Source organism: Prionailurus viverrinus, chromosome A1, assembly GCF_022837055.1.
Source record: "Prionailurus viverrinus isolate Anna chromosome A1, UM_Priviv_1.0, whole genome shotgun sequence".
NCBI lineage: Eukaryota > Metazoa > Chordata > Mammalia > Carnivora > Felidae > Prionailurus > Prionailurus viverrinus.
In genome coordinates, this window is record NC_062561.1 from 112499816 (window position 1) to 112520666 (window position 20851).

Consider the following 20851-nt stretch of genomic DNA (forward strand, 5'->3'; position numbering starts at 1 on the left):
GAGCACATGCTTTACTTCCAGCAAGTTCCTGAAGGTTCCACAGTGATCACGGGTGCTAGGACTTCCCAGGGTTTCGCGTGTGCCCTTGGAACCAGCCTGCTGTGTCACCGGGGGAGCCGGCCCTGGGCCCCAGCACCTAAATGACGAGGTAATGTGAGCGAGGCCCCTTCTCCACAGAGGAATGAGAGCAACGCCGACAGCAGGCGTCCTGGCCTCTCTGGGCCATGTCAGGACTCTCACACCTCGGTCAAGCCCGCTGAGCTCAGGTTACTTGGGATAAACAAGTAAAGGTGAAATGTGGCGGCTGGGAGGAGTAGGCCAAGGTGACAGGGCATGTGGCATATCAGACAGCTCTCCGGTGACTGAGAGGATCCCTGACCTGTAGTACGTCTTGACACCGGGGTTAATCCTAACGGGTTACAGTTCCATGCCGATGGCCCGCATATCTCTGCTCCAGCACGCTCAGGCCGGCTGGCCGGGGAAAACATTCAGAGATGCATTAAGTCAGCATCTGTACAAGGATCTGGTTACTGCTGGCAGTCTCTCATTTGGGAGCTCCAAGTCCCTTCTGAAACTCCTGTAGTCACGGGAGGGTGGGGGTGGATAGGCCGCAGGAACGGGGAACCCTGTTCCGGTGTAAGAGACTCGCTAAATCTCATCTCCTTTCCGTAAGTTCTTCAGTGTCCCCTCCCCACGTTACTGGGCCCCTAGTGGAAAGTTAAGCTCAGGGCCAAGTCCAGACAGAGGAACAGGGCTCCGCCATCCTGAGTGTGGTGCTTGGTTAGCCTTTCCTGCCCTCCTCTCCTCCCTCCTTGTATTCATCCATCCATCTGCAAAATATTGATTGAATGTGATAGTGTATGGAAAGCATTTAGCATCATGTATGGTCAATAAAGGTTAGTTTTTGCTAGGCGAAAAGCGGTGAGTAATGGTACACACTGGTGAGGGTGCTATGTGAGACTGGGTATCTTGGAGACAATCTAGCTTTACCCCTCGCTGCAGGTGGGCACACTGAGGCCCAGAGAGATACAGAGAGAGACTAAGGGGGAGGTCTTACAGTAAGCATGTAGCTAAGCCAAACCTAGGATGTGGGGCTCCTTCCGCTGTGGCGTGTGACTGATGCACTGGCATGGGTGGTCTGAGTAAGCTTCCTGGAACGGGTGGGTTTGAGATGAACCCGGGAATGCGCCCAGCAGCAGGGAGAGGGGCGGGTGCATGGGGTAGCGGAGGGTGTTGCAGCAGAGAAGGGCCTGGGACGTGGGAGGGGGACCACAGCCCTCTCTGTAACATCATTTGAGGAGCCCTGAGAAGGCTTTATTGTCCCCAACTCATTCTCTGTGTTACCACCAGCAGATGGTTCTTTGTGGCATGTGCAAATCAGACATAGTGGCTCTGGCACTCAAAGCTTGGTCTGCTTGCTTGCCTCTGTGTTCAGCAGGGACCCATGGGTCCAGGCTGGATGTCACAGGCCAGGAGTGGATGCTAAATGCATCTCCCTGGGGAGAGGAAACCCTTTCAGTCACAATTTGCTATTGACCCCTTGCATCTGTTTCCTGGGGCTGCTGTGACAAATAACGACAAACCTGGTGGCATGAAACAACAGAAATGTATTCTCTCTCAGTTCTGGGGGCTAGAAGTTCAAAACCCAGGTGTCAGCAGGGTTCCTTCCATCTGGAGGCTCTGAGGGAGTATCTGCTCCACACCTGACTTAAGGCTTCTGCTGGCTGCTGGCAGCCATGGTCTTTCCTCGGCTTGTAGCTACGTGACTCCCATTTCTGCCTCTACCTCCACGTCACCTCCCCCTCTTCTGTCTGTATCTCCTCTTCTTTAAAAAAAATTTTTTATGTTTATTTATTTTTCAGAAACAGAGTGAGACAGAGCATGAGCGGGGGAGGGGCAGAGAGAGAGGGAGACACAGAATCCAAAGCAGGCTCCAGGCTCTGAGCTGTCAGCACAGAGCCTGACGCGGGGCTCAAACTCACAAACTGCGAGATCATGACCTGAGCCGAAGTCAGACGCTTAACCGACTGAGCCACCCAGGTGCCCCTGTATCTTCTCTTCTTAGAAAGACACGTGTCATTGGATTTAGGGCACACCAGTTAATCTGGGGTAAATTTCTTAACCGCATCTGCAGAGACCCTTTTTCCACATAAGTTCACGTTGACAGATTTCGGGTGGATGTGTTGAGGACGGCCACCATTCCATCCACTGTGTCCCTCCAGCTGTATGAAAGTGTAGCTTGAGAGATCCCAAGATAACTTGATGGGATGAGGAGACAAATGTGGTTAAGACACTGTAGTGGGGACAGTAGGAAAATTCCCAGAAGTGTTTGGGCCTTGGACACAGGTTTTTTTTTTTTTTTTTTTAAGTTTATTTATGTATTTTGAGAGAGACAGAGACAGCATGAGCGGAGGAGGAGCAGAGAGAAGGAGAGAATCCCCAGCAGGCCATGCACCATCAGTGCAGAGCCCAATGCATGGCTCAGACACACGAACCGTGAGATCATGACCTGAGTGGAAACCAAGTGTCAGATGCTTAACTGACTAAGCCACCCAGGACCCCTGGATACAGATTTTTTTCCTGAGACTGAAGACTTAAGGCCCAACCTAGAAGTGACGATCAGGGCTGTATGGGCATTCAGCTGGGCCTGTTGACAATCCACCATGTCAGAGATGGAACGTTGCGACCACAGCCTGCGCCGGGAATGGTCCAGAGCGCTGCTGTCTGGTAGAATTTTCTGTGATGATAGAAATATTCTTGAGTATCTGAGCTGTCCAGCGCAGTGCCTTCCCGTGTCTGTGGAGATTTTGAAATGTGGCTAGTGCAACCGAACGCCTCCGTTTTTCCTTCCATTTAATTCTATTTAATTTCAATTAATTTAAACTTAAGTCGGCCTGTGTGGCCGGTGGCTGCTGTGTTTCCCAGCACAGCCCCAGAGCGTCTTGATTTGACCCTTTCCCCGGGTCTGTTCCTCATTTCACTATCAAAAATAAATTTCATCAGAAAGAGCTTAAATTGCTCTTGCGCCGTTTTAGGTGCGTAATGCTTCAAGTTTTAACTTTTGGCCGAGAGACAGAGGCCAGATGGAGTTGACTTGGTTTAGACCGAAGACAAGCAAAGGTGGCTTTTACTCTTCGAGTGAAATGGAAAGGACGAGTGTTTTCCTCTTGACACTCTTGTGGCTGACAGTTGCCTGGTAGTTAAGCTGGAGGAGCAGCTAGCGAGGCCCAGTGAAATCTATCCTCAGAAGGAAGGGAGACGTGAGAGCCCACGTCTCCTCCTTTGGCCCGTGTTTGGGAATCTGTGAGTTTGAGGTTCGCTGCTCTTTTCCACGGCTCCTGGAGAGCCACAGACAACATTTAGCTCTCATAAAGCTATTTCACCCAAATGACTCCTTGTTTCCCTGCTTCCCAGATGGATACTATATACTGTCTTGCTTTAGAGTGAGGATATTTATTTCTGCACACTGTTTAGACATGATCTTAAGCAACACTTCATTTATTTACACGTTTGCATGTTTTTGACCCTTGGGGATGAAAAATCAAGTGTTTGCCTGCAAGCAGAATATCTCAGAGGAGGTGGCTCCAGGGGTGAGAGGGCCTGCGTCGGCTAGACCGACGCGGGGCCTCAGCTCATCTTGCGTCTTTCTCCTCGCTTCTTTCTGGCGTGTGTTCATCAGATGGGGTGGCTCTGGGGTGTGAAGCTCAGTTCATTTGCCGCCTCTGTGTCCATGTTCAACGGGAGCCCGTGGGTCCAGACTGGAAGTCACAGACCAGCACAGCCGAGGGTTCGGTAATGCGGGCAGATCGGCCTGTTTTAGGTGAGGCACTGCGGCAGGAGGGGAGTGCTCAGGGTCATGCTAACACTGCACTGTGTACATGTAAGACACAAATGAGGGATTTAGAGGCGAGGAGGCTGATGAGTGTTGCTAGGCAACCCTTCCTCTGGGTCTGGAGGTAACATAATCTCTGGGAGCAGCCTGGGAGGAGGGCCTCCTAAGGACAAAGCTGAACTTCTGTTCCTGTGCCCGCCTGGCCTACCTCTAGGAGGGGGCGGGAAAGGTCGGCAGAGCCACGTTGTTATATAAGCTGCTTGGATGACGGATGCATCCGTGGCTTCCGTGTTGGTCGTGTTCTCTTTCTCTTGTATTTATTTGTACCTTGCCTTATACAAAAGAGGATCTAAGGGGCTTTCAGAAATACAGATGCTACAGCAGGATAAATACAATAAATAAAGGTAGAAGCTGGGCAAAGGGAAAAGAAGGGTAAGAACAGGGGTGTGGCTGGTCAGTCAGCAGGTATTTATTGAGTACCGACCCTGCGCCCGGCTCTGTGGCTTTAGCAGTGAACCCGACAGCTGTCAGCCCTGGTGGTTCCTGCTCTCCTGAAGCTTACAGTGTTAAAAAAGAGGTGTTTTTTGGTTTGTTGGTTGTTGTTTAAGCCACAGGTCCAGTGGCTTTTATTAGCTGTAGGCTGCAAATTAGACTCAGCCTCCTTAGCGGCCAAAGCAAGAGGAGAACACAATGGTGAGGGGCTGCGTGTATTCTCAGTGTTGTATTGGTTACAGTAGAGCAACCACAGTGAGCCTCATTCTCCTGCTATGTACATGCAGAGCACAGCAGAGGCCCCATCTGCCCCTGTGCAGTCAGCCCCCTGGCCCCCCGTGTCACCGCTGCCTCATTTCAGGTACCAGCTTCCTGGCTGGGTCCAGAGTCAGCCCAGATGTCCTGGCCAGCTGCCCGTGGTGAAGAGCTTGAGCATCTGGGGCCTGGTGAGTTCTTGAGCTCTCCCTACACCCTCCCAGGTGCCATGTCTGAGGCTAGACTGTCCCTTCCCCCTGGGATGCCTCCATCTCCGCGATTGTGACTGTGCTCTCCCCTTACCTGTTGAGGGGTCTCCATAGTTTTTGCTGTTCCCCCTACTGTCACTATGTCATTTGGTTCTCCCAGAAACACCTGTAAGCCAGCTGCGATTTCAGTCATCTTAACCATGAAAGGAAGCAGAGGCGCAGAGGGCCGGGCAGGTTGCTGGAGGTCCTATAGCTTCATGACTGTAACCCCTATCTTTGGCCTTTTCCGATTTGGTATTCCTTATTCTTCCGATAGAGGGAGCTGGCTTGCTCATAGACCCTGGAGGAGCCTAATCCCTCAGCCCCTGGCAGCTCTTTGGGAAGCAGGAAGCACTTCATCACCCCCTTCCATTGGCAGAAAGGACCTCCTTTTGTCCCATGGAGGGGTGTGTTGGGCAGCTCTTGGCATCTGGGAATCCATCCTCCCAAGGCAGTCATTTGGTTTGTCTTTTTGTTCATTTGTTTGTTCAGCAAATACTCATTTATTCATACATTGCAGAAATACTTCTTAAACATGCCATGTACTGTTAACCCCCCATCCTCCCTGCCGACAGGAGCTCAAAGTTCATCTGAGGGAGAAACGTCAGTACATGTGAGGTTAGAGGACAGCGTGAGAAAGCTATGAGCATGACTTAGTATGAATGCTAATCAGCAGACTAAATTCGTGCCGCCTGAACAACCAGGTCATGTGTTCTCATTCCAGAGCTCCCCTCATCCTGTGCCCCTTCCATATGTCTCTCTGTGTTTGGGCAAAATTCACTGTCATGTGCAAGGGTTCAGAATACAACACACTCCGTACGAGTTAGTCGTACAGAAGTTAAGAAGGATCTCACCTCCTTGTTCTTGGAAGCATACTTCTGTTAATGCAATCTTTATTTATAGTAGCCTACTGTTATAAGACAGAGCCTATGACAGGTAAGCCTGCAATACCCACCTCTTGTACGAGCAGTACTTTCCCAAGTGCCTGGAGCTCTGGGGCCCATTTCTTCCCGAAGAATGTCCAGGGAATCTTTCTTACTGACGAGAGGTCATGTTGCTTATGTGTCCCCCTTTAATGAATGTGGCCCACACTCACCTTACACAGCAGTGGTTTGGGGTGGATTTCAATGTTTTGATCCCTCTTTAAAGAGAGCAACCACAGCTCTTCCACTTATGAATTCTGAAATACCCTTTTGCAGCCACTGGGGTGAGAGATGATTAGGCCGTCGTTAGCATTCCATGCATCTCCTTGAGATACAGACCTGCATAAGTAAAAACATACTTCTGTTTTCTGAGATCCAAGGTACCAATCTCAGGGACTGTCAGTCGGGATCAGGGGGCAGCCTGTGGGTAACATTCTCAGACTTGGTAAGTAGCTGGCCTGCCGATAGAGGAGATTAAGGTGCTTTTCATCTCCTTGCCCCTAATGGCAATATCTCTAGTTTTTAAAGTGACTTGGGAAAGTCTTCCTTTGAACAGTCAAGAGATTGTTTCAGGAAAAGCGAGTCCTATTCTAAACAGCTTGCCTGGGGGATGCTGCTGCTGAATTGTAAATGTAGTTACACGAATTTTCCCTTCTATTTGCTTAAGAGTGAGGGTTTGGCTTTCTGGTCCAGCAGTTGATGATGTCCTACAGTGCCCCGAGGCTCCTCACACCCTCCCCAAGTCGGACTGTGTGTGGAGGCCTCCAGTACATTAGGGGCTGTCTCCGGACAGTCAGATCATCTCTCTTTATGTGTCCAAGGACTCATCTGCAGCCTGGCCCTGCTACAGGGGCACTGCCCTGGTGCCACAGTCTGAAACTAGCCTTAGCCCTCAGCCCATTACGTTGGGTGGGTGGACAGGAGGAAGGCACCCTTGAAGGCAGTAGGCTGACAGAGGGATCATCAGTGTAAGAAAATTTAAGTTAACGTTTAACTAACCCCTCACTCCTTTACAAAATGGAGGCTCCGAGTGTGGACTCCAGAATCTAGAGCGCTTGGGTTCAAGTTCTGGTTCTCTAGTTATTAGCTGTGTGGCCTTGGTTGAGTCATTATGTTTCTCTGATCATGAATTTCCTCAAATGGAAAGCAGTGCCTAGTTCACTGAGACATGAGAAATGAATCAATGCATATAAAAAAACACTGCCTGCTTTACCTGTTGTGTGCTCAATGAACATTTGTTGGTATGATTATTCTAATGTTATTCATTCTTGCTTTGTGCACAAATTCCTTACCTCATTACCATTCATTAGCTTATGTACAAGGAGCTGTAGGACTAGGGGATAAAAGTGAGATTTCATTTTAATTTCATTAGAAAAAAATAAATGCACATAAAGTAAAAGTGTGTCAAAAAGGATATAAATACAAAAAAGGAGGGTTTGTTATTAATACTGATATTTAATGAGAACGTCCACCTAGGCTGTAAATTGCTGCAAGAGAAAATTGCTCCCACCCTAACAATAAGAACAAATCAGACCGTTTATAAGATCATGTACGTTCAAGTCTGTCAGAGATCTGAGGACACAAGGTAGCCTGATAAATAAAAATCCAAGGTAGCCTGATAAATAAAAATAAACAGTCTCTCCAAAGAGAGAGGGGACACCGACCATTTCATGTTGGGCAGAACAGCACGAAGAGGAAGTAGTCGTCGTCAAAGCAAGTAAGAAGGAAATTGCTGAAATCGTAATGAATTTTTTAGAGCAGAGTGTGAGCTAGTATAACTGTTTAGAATTCTTGGAAACTCTAAACCCAAGAGGTGTCTCCTCGCTCACTTTTGTCTATGAGGCTTCACTGAGAGCTTACAAGCAAGATTGGGAGCGGGACAGAAGAATAGAGAACTCTCTGAGTTGCAGCCATGCAGGACCTGCTTGAGCCTGCAGTTAAAGCAAAAGAAATAATAAAAACCCTCCTATGTTCCTGACCTTTCAAGAGTGAGAGGGAGAGGTTACCTACTAGGGGGAAACAGGGAACAGTGGACCCCCTTCTCGCAGATGCAGAGGTACACAAGACCTCTCTAGCACTGAGGCTAGAACAGGAGAACCGAGAGAAACTCTTTTGTGCCAAGAAACCCTCTTAGGCACTGCATGGGAAGGAGTCAGTGGTCATGTGCTGCTGGGTGAGAACTGGAAACCTACCCAAGTTCTTTATTCTGTACTGAGTATGAGATAGTGGTCATCTCAGTCCTGGGGAAGGCGGGGGAGCTGAGAGTGATCCTCTCTGAGTACCACTATGTAGAGCTACCTGAATACGTTGTCCTGAGCACTGGTCTTGCAGTGAGCCCCAGGCAACAGTGTACCACAAGGAGGGGGGCAGGACTGCTGAGAGAGTCTCTTCTGTAGTGTAGAGCCTGCTGAGAGCATTGGTAGTGTAGGAGCATTTAGAGAAATTCTGTTACCTTAGCTTCACCCTAAGTATGGGGTACTACTAACTCCGGTAAGCCTCAGTATGAGATATGATAGTCTCCCACTAAGAAAATTTGAAGCCTGTAGTACACAGACTATAACTAAAGCAATAACCAAATCCCAAATCAGCTCAACTATAGACTAAACACTAACTCAACTTCTAACCTTAACAGCCTGATAGAAGAAGGGTGTTCTCCATTTTGGGAAATATTTACCTCAGTCTGTACTATATTTTGCACGCAATGTGTGGGATTCACTATAAACTATGACACACGCATCCCAAACAATGATATGACTGCTTGTCAAGAGATAAAATAATCAGTAGAACAAGATTAGAGTTGGCCCAAATCGAATTATCAGACAGGTACTGTACAATAACTATGGTAAATATGCTGAAAGATCTAGTGGAAAAGGTGGGCAACATGTGTGCATACATGGAGAATTTCAGCAGAGATGAGGAAGCTATAAAGAAAGATCTTTTAAAAAAATTTTTTTAATGTTTATTTTGAGAAAGAGAGAGAATGAGCAAGTGGAGCGGCAGAGAGAGAGGGAGACACAGAATCTGAAGCAACTCCAGGCTCTGAGCTGTCAGGACAGAGCAGACTTGGGGCTTGAACTCAGGAACTGTGAGATCACGACCTGAGCTGAAGTTGGAAGCTCAACCGACTGAGCCATCCAGGTGCCCCCTATAATGAAAGATCTAAATGGAAAAGCTAGAAATGAAAAATAGGTTGCAAAATTCCGTTGATGGACTTATCAGGAGATTGGAAACAACAGAAGGAAGTATCAGTAAACCTAAAGGCAGATCAATAGCAATGATCTAAATTGAAACAAGAAGAGAATAAAAGAGAGAAAAGATGAAGCAGAGCACCTGATGTCTATGGGAGTCTGCCAAAATGTCTAATCTGTGTGGAATTAAAGTCCTAGAAAAGTTGAGAGAGAAAGGGCAGAGAAAGTACTTGGAAAGATAAGAATCGTTTTCCAAAACTAATGAAAAATTCACAGCTGCAAGACTTCTAGAGAACCTCAAGCAGGGTCATAGTCACATTGCTAAAAGCAAAGGACAAAGAAAATTGAAAGCAGTCATAAAAGAAAAATTTCATATAGAAGAAAAATGTTTAATTTCTTTTTTTTTAATTTTTAACTAGGCTCCATGTCCAGTGAGGAGCCCAGTGCAGGACTTGAACTCATGACCCAGAGAGCAAGACCTCAGCTGAGATCAAGAGTTAGACACTTAACTGATGGAACCACCCAAGCACTCCTAGAAGAGCAGCTGAATACCCAATTCTTGATTTCAGCTCAGGTTGTGATCCCAAAGTTGTGGAATCGAGCCCCACATCAAGCTCCGTGCTGGGCATGGAGCCTGCTTAGGATTCTCTGTAGCTCTCTCTCTTTATCTTTTTTTCTCTCTCCTCCTCTCCCCACCCCTTCTGCCTTCTCTTCTGCTTGCACTTTGTCTCTAAGGAAAAAGAAAAAAAAAAGAATGACATTTGACTTCTCATCAGAAATAATAGAGATCAGAAGACATTAATGTCATCTCTACAATGTTGCAAGGGAAAGCAAAAACTCTTGCCAATCTAGAATTCTATATCCTGTGAAAATATACTTCATAAATGAAGATGAAATATAGACATTTCATGATTGAACAAATCAGTTTCCAGGAGAGAAGAAAATGCTAAAAGGAGTTCTATAGATTGAGTCTCTCTCTCTCTCTCTCCCTCTCTCTCGCCCTCCCTCTCCCCCTCTCCCTCTCCCTCTCTCTCTGTCCCCCTCCTCCACTTGTTCACTCTCAAAATAAATAAAAATAAACATTAAAAAGTACTTTTAAGTCTCTAAAAATAATTGGTCATTTAAAGTAAAACTAGTAACAGGAACATGGGATTTATAGTCTTTTAGAGCTAAAACCTGTGGCAACAGGAACACAGTGGGAAGGTTGTAATCGGAAATATATTGTCATTAAGTTCTTACATTGTTCATGAAGTAATGTTTTTTGAAAGTTAACTGTGACGAATTAAAGATAAGCCTCTAATCTCCAGAAAACGCCTTGAAAATAAAATATAAGTAGGCATGCCTAAAATGTTAATAGAGGAGTTGAAATGAAATACAAAAATACTTGTTTCATCCCCCAAATTCAGGATAAGAATAACAGAAAAAGGTCATAAAGGAAAAATAACAAGCCCAAATTTGGTATATTTAAAATAAAAATATATAAGTAATTGATTTTAATGTAAATGGATTAACTTTCCCAATTAAAAGGCCCAGAGATTGTCATACTGGATTAAAGTATAAGATGGAGCCATATGTGGTTTATAGAAAGTACAACATAAACATAAAGTCGTGATCAGGTTGAAAGTAACAAGTTGGGAAAAGGTACCATGTAAACACTATGCATAGGAAAGCAGGTGGTGCTATACTAAATTCATAGTGACTAGGCTTCAAGATGATTAAAAAGATGAAAGGGGCATTTTCTAATGCCATTAAGGGTTAATTAACCAAAAGATGTCAAAATATATTTGTATCTAATAACAAAACTCCAAAATACATGAAGCAAAAATTGACAGAATTAAAGCTGAATCCTATCTGAAGAATTTAAGCCTTTCTCTCAGTAATCAACAGGTTGAAAGATTAATGAGTATCTGGAAGATTGAACAACACTGCCAATGACCTGATGTAATTGACATTTATAAAACACTCTACCCAACAGAAGCAAAATTAAACAACACACAACGAAATAACCCATGAGCCAAAGAAATCATGAGATAAACCAGAATATATTTTATTTTTTTATTTATTTATGGTAACATTTCTTTATTTTTGAGAGATAGAGGCAGAGTATGAGCAGGGGAGGGGCAGAGAGAGAGGGAGACAAAGAATTTGAAGCAGGCTCCAGGCTTTGAGCTGTCAGCACAGAGCCTGACGCGAGTCCCGAACTCCCAAACCGCAAGATCATGACCTGAGCTGAAGTTGGACGCTCAACTGACTGAGCCACCCAGGCATCCAAAAATATATTTTAAATGTAAAGATAATGAAAAGATCACATCAAAAATTTTGAGTGCACAAATCTTAAAGGGACATGTAAAGCTTCACGTGCTTATGTCAGAAAATAGGAAAAGCACAAAATCAGTGATCTTTGTTTGTAGCAGGCTCTGTGCTGTTGGTGCAGAGCCCGACTCAATTACTGTGTGATAATGACCGGAGTCAAAATCAAGAGTCAGATGCTCAACCAACTGATCCACCCAGGTCCCCCTGTTTCTATCTTAAAAAGCTAAAAGAGATGAGCTGATTAAACCTCAGTAAGAGTAGAAATCATTGAAATAGAAAACAAAGAATAGGGCATATCAGCAGAAACTGAAGTTGGCTTGTTGAAATGATTAATAAAATTGATAAACACTTAGGAAAAGTTATTGTTTAATGGATAGAGAGTTTTAGTTTTGCAAGATAAAAAGTTCTGAAGATAGGTTACACAAAGATGTGAATACACTTTTTTTTTTCGAAATTTTTATTTAAGTCCTAGTTAGTTACTATAGAATGTAATATTGGTTTCATTAGTAGAATTTAGTGATTCATCACTTACACATAACACGCAGTACTGAACACAAGTGCCCTCCTTAATGCCCATCACCCAATTAGCCCATCCCCACCTACTTCTACAACATCAACCCCTAGTTTGTTCCCGATAGTTAAGAGTCTTTTATGGTTTGCCTCCCTTTCTTTTTTTCCCTTTTGCCTATGTTCATCTGTTTTGTTTCTTAAATTCCACTTATGAGTGAAATAATATGGTACTTGTCTTTCTCTGACTTATTTCACTTAGCATAATATACTCTAGCTGCAGCCACGCTATTGAAAATGGCAAAATTTCCTTCTTTTTGATGGCCAAGTAATATTCCAGTGTGTGTGTGTGTGTGTGTGTGTACATCCATTCATCCACACATACATACATATATACATATCACATCATCTTTATCCATTCATCATTTGATGGACATTTGGGCTCTTTCCATAGTTTGGCTATTATTGATAATGCTGCTATATCATCAGGGTGCATGTGCTCCTTCCAATCAGTATTTTTTTATCCTTTGGGTAAATACCTAGTAGTGCAGTTGCTGGGTCATAGGGTAGCTCTATTTTTAACTTTTTGAGGAACCTCCATACCGTTTCCCAGAGTGGGTGCACCATTTTTCATTCCCACCAACAGTGTAAGAGAGGGTTGCCTTGCCAACATTTTGTTTCCTGTGTTGTTTATTTTAGCTATTCTGACAGCGTGAGGTGGTATCTCATTGTGGTTTTGATTTGTATTTCCTTGATAATTAGTGATGTGGAGCATCTTTTCATGTGTCTGTTGGCCATCTGGATATTTTATTGGGAAAAATACCTATTCATGTCTTCTGCCCATTTCTTAATGGGATTACTTGGTTTTTGGGTGTTGAGGTTGATCAATTTTTTGTAGATTTTGGATACTAACCTTTTATCAGATATGTAATTTGCAAATATCCTCTTCCATTTTGTCCTTTTAGTTTTTTTGATTGTTTCCTTTACTGTACAGAAGCTTTTTATGATATGAATACACTTAACACTATTGAACTGTAGACTTAGAAATAGTTATGAAGGTAAATTTTATCTATTTTTTTAACCACAGTAAATAATTATAAAAAGGAAAAAGAAGACACAAATTACTAATAATAGGAATAAGAGAGAGGACATCATTAAAGATATTAAAAGGATAATGAAGTGATGTTACAAACAACTTTATGCCAGTAAATTCAGTGCCTCGGATGAAAGGGACAAATGACATGAAAAACATAACTTAAAAAACCAAAAGAAGAAGAAATAGAAAAGTTTAAACCTATATTCATGAAAGAAATTGAGTTTGTTATTGAACAGTTTCCCACATACAAAACTACAGGCCCAGAGAGTTTTTCTGGTGAATTCTTTTGCATATTTAAGGAAAAAGATAATACCTATTCTACACAAACTTTTTCAGAAAATAGAGTATTATGGAACACTTCTCTACTTTTTATAGATCCAGTATTACTTTGATACCAAAACCAGGTGAGGATATTATAAGAAAAAATTACAGATCAAAGTTCCTCATTAACATGGGTATAAAACCCTTAAGAAAACATTAGCAAATGAAATCAATAATACATAGAAGAGGGTAGAGTTTATTCTAGGAATGATATAATATCTAAAAACCAGTCAGTATAATTTGTCAATCTGTATTCACTGATATAATTAAGGGAAGAAATATATTTCTATAGATGAAGAAAAAACATCTATTCACCTATTCAGCATCTATTCATGATAAAAACTCAGTAAACCAGCAACAGACGGGAGCTTTCTCAACCTCACGGGTATCATCTACTACTAGAAATCTATAGCTAACATGCTTATTGGTGACTAAATGCTTTCCTCCAGAGACTAAAGACAAAACAGGAGGTCACTCTCAAAACTTTAATTCGGCTTTTTACTAGAAGTCTTAGGTAAGGCAATAATAGTAGAAAATGAAATGAAGAGTATATAGATTGGAAAAGGAGAAGTAAAGTTGTCTTTGCTTATATGTGACATGATTTTGTTTTTCTTTTCTGGAATACGTGTGTGTGTGTATATATATATATATATATACACACACACACACACACACACACATATGTATAAATACACATACGTATACATATATATATACATACACACACACACATACACATATACATATGTATATGTATATATATTCATATTCAGGAATAGATTTTAGTGATTCATCACTTACATATAACATCCAGTGCTCATCCCAACCATTGTCCTCCTTAATGCCCTTTGTCCCTTTAGCCCTTCCCCCCACCAAACACCCTGCCAGCAAGCCTCAGTTTGTTCTCTGTGTTTCAGAGTCTCTTATGGTTTGTCTCCCTCTCTGTTTTTATATTTTTTTCCTTCCTTTCCCCCGTGTTCATCTGTTTTGTATCTTAAACTACATATATGAATGAAATCATATATTTGTCTTTCTCTGACTTATTTCACTTAGCATAATATACTCGAGTTCCATCCACATTGTTGCAGATGGCCAGATTTCATTCTTTTTGATCGCTGAGTAATATTCCATAAGACACATCTTCTTTATCCATTCATCCATCAATAGACATTTGGGCTCTTTCCATACTTCGACCACTGTTGATAGTGCTGCTATAAACATTGGGGTGATATGTCCCTTCAAATCAGAGACACATTTTTGTATCCTTTGGATGAATACCTATTAGTACAATTGCTGCGTTGTAGGGTAGCTCTATTTTTAATTTTTTGAGGAACCTCCATACTATTTTCCAAAGTGGCTGCACCAGTTTGCATTCCCATCAACAGTGCAAAAGGGTTCCCCTTTCCCACATCCTCGCTCACATGTATCATTGCCTGAGTTATTCATTTTAGCCATTCTGATAGGTGTGGGGTGGTATCTCATCATAGTTTTGATTTGTATTTCCCTGATGATGAGTGATGTTGAGCATTTTTTCATGTTTCGGTTGGCCATCTGGATGTCTTCTTTGGAGAAGTGTCTATTCATGTCTTTTGCCCATTTCTTCACTGGATTATTTGTTTTTGGGGTGTTGAGTTTGATAAGTTCTTTATAGATTTTGGATACTAACCCTTTATCTGATATGTCATTTGCAATATCTTCTCCCATGCTATCGGTTGCCTTTTAGTTTTGCTGATTGATTCCTTCGCTCTGCAGAAGGTTTTTATTTTGCTGAGGTCTCAATAGTTCATTTTTGCTTTTGTTTCCCTTGCCTCCAGAGACATGTCAAATAAGAAGTTGCTGCGACTGAGGACAAAGAGTTTGTTGCCTGTTTTCTCCTCTAGGATTTTGATGGCTTCCTCTCTTAGGTTTAGGTCTTTCATCCATTTTGAGTTTATTTTTGTGTATGGTGTAAGAAAGTTGTCCAAGCTCATTCTTCTGCATGTCACTGTCCAGTTTTCCCAACACCGTTTGCTGAAGTGACTGTCTTTTTTCCATTGGATATTCTTTCCTGCTTTGTCAAAGATGAGTTGGCCATAGATTTGTGAGTTGATTTCTGCATTCCCTATTCTGTTCCATTGATCGGAGTGTCTGTTTTTGTGCCAGTATCATACTGTCTTGATTACAGCTTTATAGTATAGCTTGAAGTCTGGAATTGTGATGTCTCCAGCTTTGGTTTTCTTTTTCAGGATTGCTTTGGCTGTTTAGGGTCTTTTCTGATTCCATACAAATTTTAGGATTGTTTGTTCTAGCTCTATGAAGAATGCTGGTGTTATTTTGATAGGGATTTCATTGAAGATGTAGATTGCTTTGGGTAGTATTGACATTTTATTTGTTATTCTAATCCATGAGCATGGCATGGTTTTCCATTTTTTGGTATGTATCATCTTCAATTTCTTTCATAAGCTTTCTATAATTTTCAGTCTATAGATTTTTCATCTCTTTGGTTAAGTTTATTCATAGGTATTTTAGGAGTTTTGGTGCAATTGTGAATGGGATCAATTCCTTGATTCCTCTTTCTGCTGCTTCATTATTGGTGTATAGAAATGTAACCAATTATGTGACATGATTTAGTACAAAAAACTCTTAAGAGATATTTAAAAATGAATACAACTAATAATTTATTGTGTGATGTTGGAGGATATAACAAAGTTATGATGCCGTATCCTGGCAATGAACAATTAACGATGACACATTAAAAATTTTTTTAAGTTTATTTATTTTGAGAGAGAGAGAGTGCAAGTGGGTTAGGAGCAGAGAGAGGGAGGGAGAGAATCTCAAGCAGGCTCTGCCCTGTCAGCACGGAGCCCGATGCAGGGCTTGAACTCAGAAACTGTGAGATCATGATCTGAGCCAAAAATTAAGAGTCAGAGGCTTAACTGACTGAGTCATGCAGGTACCCCAACGATGACAATTTAAAAATACTACTTATTACAGCATAAAAAATTAAATACTTAGGGCTAAATTTAATGAAGCATGCTTAAGATAGAAAGTATAAAATTTTTCTGACAAATTTAAGAATAGCTAAATAATGAAGAGACGAACCATGTTATAGGTTGGAAGTCTCGATATTATTAAAATATCAGCGGGGCGCCTGGGTTGCGCAGTCGGTTAAGCGTCCGACTTCAGCCAGGTCACGATCTCGCGGTCCATGGGTTCGAGCCCCGCGTCAGGCTCTGGGCTGATGGCTCAGAGCCTGGAGCCTGTTTCCGATTCTGTGTCTCCCTCTCTCTCTGCCCCTCCCCCGTTCATGCTCTGTCTCTCTCTGTCCCAAAAATAAATAAACGTTGAAAAAAAATTAAAAAAAAAAAAAATAAAATAAAATGTCAGCTTTCTCAAATTGATCAGGGCCTAGAATAACTAAAACAATATTGGAAAAATAGAGTAAATTTGGAATATTTATCTTACTTTATGACAAGACGGACTCCTGTAGCTACAGTAATCAAGACAGTGTGATAGTGATGAAAGGATGGACAAATAGAGAAATGGATCAGTGTAGAGTCTATATATAGATCCACAGATAGATGGTCCAGTGAATTTTGGTCCAAGAATGTCAAGGAAATTCAATCAGGAAAGAAAATCTCTCCACTAAACGGTATGGAAACAATTGGATATCCAGTAGAAAAAAAAAGAATCTTGGCTTCTACCTCTAAGTATATACAAAAATTGATTCAATATGGGTCATTGACCTAAACGTAAAAGCTAAAGCAATAAAATTACTAGAAAAAACTTAGAATATTTTTGCAACCTTGGGCTACACAGGGAAAGATTCCTTGGAGAGGTCACAGAAAGGGTGGTCCATAAAAACAAAACTCGATAAATGGATTATATGAAAATTAAAAATCTGTGCTTATCAAAAGACATGTTAAGAAAATGAATAGGTTAACACATATGTTAACTTACCGGTAACCTGTAAGTCTGACAAAAGAGTTGGATCCAGAATATACAAAAACTCCTACAATTCAGTAATACTAAAACAATCCAATTAGAAATGAGCAAAAACAATTTGAATAGAAACTTTTCCTTAAAGAAGATACACAAATACCCAGTAACACATGAAAAACATTTGACATCATTAGGCATCAGGGAAATGCAAATTAAAAGCACAGTGAGTTATCCACTGGAGTTACCCACCAGAAGGGTTAAAGTGAAAACAGGTGACCGAGTGAAGTGTGGGAGGGGTGTGGAGGTCCTGGAACTCTCTGGCATTGCTGGTAAGTCTGTGAAATGGTATAAGCACTTCAGAAAACTGGCACTTCCTTAAAAAGCTAAAAATACATTTACCCTATGACTCCCCAATACCACTCTTAGGTGTTTACCTGGGAGAAATGAAAATGTATTTTCGTATAAGTTCTTGTATCAAAATGTTCACAGGCATCTGGGTGGCTCTGTTGGTTAAGTGTTCAGCTCTTGATTTCGGCTCAGGTCATGATCTCACGGTTTTATGAGATCGAGCCCTGCATTGGGGTCTTTGCTAACAGTGTGGAGCCTGCTTGGGATTCTCTCTCTCACTCTCTCTGCACATCCCCCACTTGTGCTCTCTCTGTCTTTCTCAAAATAAATACACTTTAAAAAAAAAAGAATGTTCATAGCAGCCTTATTCATAAAATTCTGAAACTGGAAAACAGCCCTGGTGTCCATCAGTGAAGACTGAATGGAAAAACACACAGAGGTGTAGTCGCATAACAGAAAACTGAGCCACAGAAGGGAATGGACTGCGCTAACATGGGCAATATCATGGATGAATGTCAAAAATATGATGAGTGAATGAAGGTACAAAAATGTGCATGCTATGTTGTGGTGCATTTATGAGAAACTCTAGAATAGGAAAAGGTAACTTATGGCGATAGGAATCAAATTAGTGGTGGATTCTGGGGGTGGAAAATTGAGAAGAGATGTGGGGAAATTTTGGGGTGAGAGAAATGTTCTGTCTTTATATATATTCATCAAAACTGATTGAAAAGAACACTTAAGACCTAAGCATTCACTTTTTGTAAATTATACCCCAGTTTTCAAAACGTGGGCTAAAAAATCATTTTCTTATGTTGAACTTTAAATTATAGTTAACAGATTTGAAGGAACGATATTTAAAACAACCCATTGATATAACCATTACATTATGGTGGGGAAAGGCTCTGATAAGGACTATCAGAAACCTGATTTAAAATATTTAATGGGGTGCCCGGGTGGCTCAGTTGGTTAAGCGTTGACTTTTGATTTCCGCTCAGGTCATGATCTTAAAGTTTGTGGGACTGAGTCCTACAGAGGGCTCTGTGCTGAGTGCAGAGCCTGCTTGGGATTCCCTCTCTCTGCCCCTCCCCCACGCTCACTTTCTTGCTCACTTTCGCAAAGTAAATAAATAAGCCTAAAAAACATATATTTAACGAGAGCTACATACTGTCATTATCAAACCCAGATCTAACCGTTCAGCATAAACTTCGGGGGGAGGCAAGGAGGCAGGTAAGAGGCGGCCCCTGCCTGCCTTTTGGTGAAAGTACAGCATCCGCTGATAGGAGCTTCAGTGGTATCTGTTAATCACCTGTTTCTGAATCTGGAGTTTAGGAAATTCTCTTCACCACATTTCAAAAGCTAGGGAGTCATCTTGGTTATCTTTTGGAGGAACCCTGTTTTTCCCCCTCTCCCTGTCCATGACATCAAAGACTTGGTTTTGTTGCAAAACTGTCTGGCCCAATGGCGTCAGGCTGGCTCTCCTTGGGAAGAGTTTCGAAAACAGGGATGACTCAGAGCTCCTCTGAGGAGCCTTTGTCCCTCCTGTTTTCCTCCACATGCTTTAGACCAGGGTGGCCAGGGGGACCTGGTTCCCATGGGACTGAGGACCAGCAGCTTTGCTGATATGGAAGTGGGGCTCTGTGAAGATTTGGAGCTAAGCCCTCCCTTCTCCCTGTGGGGAAAAAAAACCCCTCACCCAGGCTGGGGAAGGGAGGGTTTATTTGCTCACTCGCCTTTTTTTTCCCCCTAGGTTGTTGTTATCGGCCATAGTTTTCATTGACTACGGAGTCAAACTGTATTCCTTTCCTGAACTGACAGAGCATGACTGGTAAGGGTCAGCTTTGAGTCTGGTCTTTGCTTTTTTCCTCCTTTTCTTTGAGTGCGAGCACTTGATTGACATCCTTGTCTGGTTCTTAGGTGAGAGGCTATTTCTATTTGTTCGGCTCCCCTGGTTTCCCCTGCTAAAATACATTTTGTTTTTCTGAACTAATAGAAATACTAATTTATGTATTTTTAAAACTAGGGACGTTAGCTGAATTCATCTGTGGACGCAAATGGAAGGAAAGGTGATTTCCCCACTGGTTTCTCTGCTCCCTAACGTGAATTGTGGGAAGTTGAAAATCTGGGTTGTTGCTTCCTCTGGTAACATTTCCCATCTCCCTAAATCATGCCACAGATGTGAAGTTTCAGTTTGATTTGGATTCTGGTATTATGCTTACAGAGGTACATGAAGACCCTGGCTTCGTAAATCTTTTTTGTTTTTCCACTCTTATTTTTTAAATGTAGTTAGGCCCAAAGTTTATGTCCATTTAGCTGACCTTTTCAATAGTAAGAGCTGTTTTATAAGGCAGCAGAAGTGAAAGTTATCAGCAAGGCTGCTTAATGTAAAGTATTTATGAATGAACGTGCAAAAACCAATCTGGGGGTGTAAAACGTGGGGCTGTAGTCAGGCAGAACTGCTTGCGACTTGAGCCTTCTTTGCAGTCAAGCATAATTCATGCTGCTGTTAGCCCTTAAAACAGGAAATAATATACCCATTTAACTTAATCACAATTTATATTACATGTGCATATTTCTAAACAAATGTTGTAGATGGAGAGTTTGGTAGCAATAATATTTATGAATTACACTTTTAGTTAGCAAAGGAAATGTGTGACCTCTTACATTTGGTTTGACATTTGAATTTGGTGTTCAGTATATTTGACAGGGGTGATGGATTCTCATTAGCTCCACGTATAAACAGGAAATGCTTCCTTGGTGAACAGTTATTAATGTGGGACATCCCTGAATTTGAATGTTTAGTTGCTTTTTCTGCTGGAGACTGTGAAACTTGCTTCAGGTCTCTCTTTAAAAAAACAAAAAACAGAAAACAAAACCCAAAAAGTAAAAAACCAGGTTTTAATTTTGTGTCTTGCAAACCTGCCCAGCGTACAAATTTCTCCAACATCCAAGCTCTGAGAAATGGGAAATGGTTGACAAACTGGTGGCAAGTGAGGTCACCGAGGTCTGAGAGACAAGGAGCAGCCCCGGCTGCAGACACCCCGCCCCCGCCTTGTGGATTCTGCTCGCCTTAATTTCTAAATAAGATAACCTATAGGAATTAGAACTCGACGTGGGGGCACATTTGAGTAAGCTCGTACTTAACCTTTACTCATACCAGGATTAAAGCAGTTCGTGCAAAACGGGAATCAGAACACGTTTGTGATGTGGCTTAAGGCAGCAATCTCATTGTGAATTTTTAGCACTCACTTGGTATTCTGCCATGATACCAGGAAATGGAAGCTGGAGGAAGGGCGTGGGGAGCTAGGAGAGACCTCTCATCTCGGACGGGAACGAGGGGAAACCAGGCCAGTGGGCTGGTGTCTGCCGTGGGCTGGGGGTGGGGGGGGACCCTGCGCTCAGCCCCCTCT

The 20851-nt window shown here is 42.3% G+C and overlaps 1 long non-coding RNA gene across 15 annotated transcripts in view; it reads left to right on the forward strand.

Moving 5' to 3' along the window:
- LOC125176536 (uncharacterized) overlaps positions 1-20851 on the forward strand; it is a 306435-nt gene that overhangs the window by 207883 nt on the left and 77701 nt on the right. For 12 of the 15 annotated variants that reach the window (XR_007156306.1, XR_007156309.1, XR_007156299.1 and 9 more), the window contains one exon: positions 19192-19269. The exons of 2 other annotated variants lie outside the window; for them this stretch is intronic. This is a non-coding gene — a long non-coding RNA (uncharacterized LOC125176536). Of the gene's footprint in view, positions 1-40; positions 149-19191; positions 19270-20851 lie in introns of those variants that run through there. One more of the 15 variants, XR_007156313.1, reaches the window with a different exon arrangement.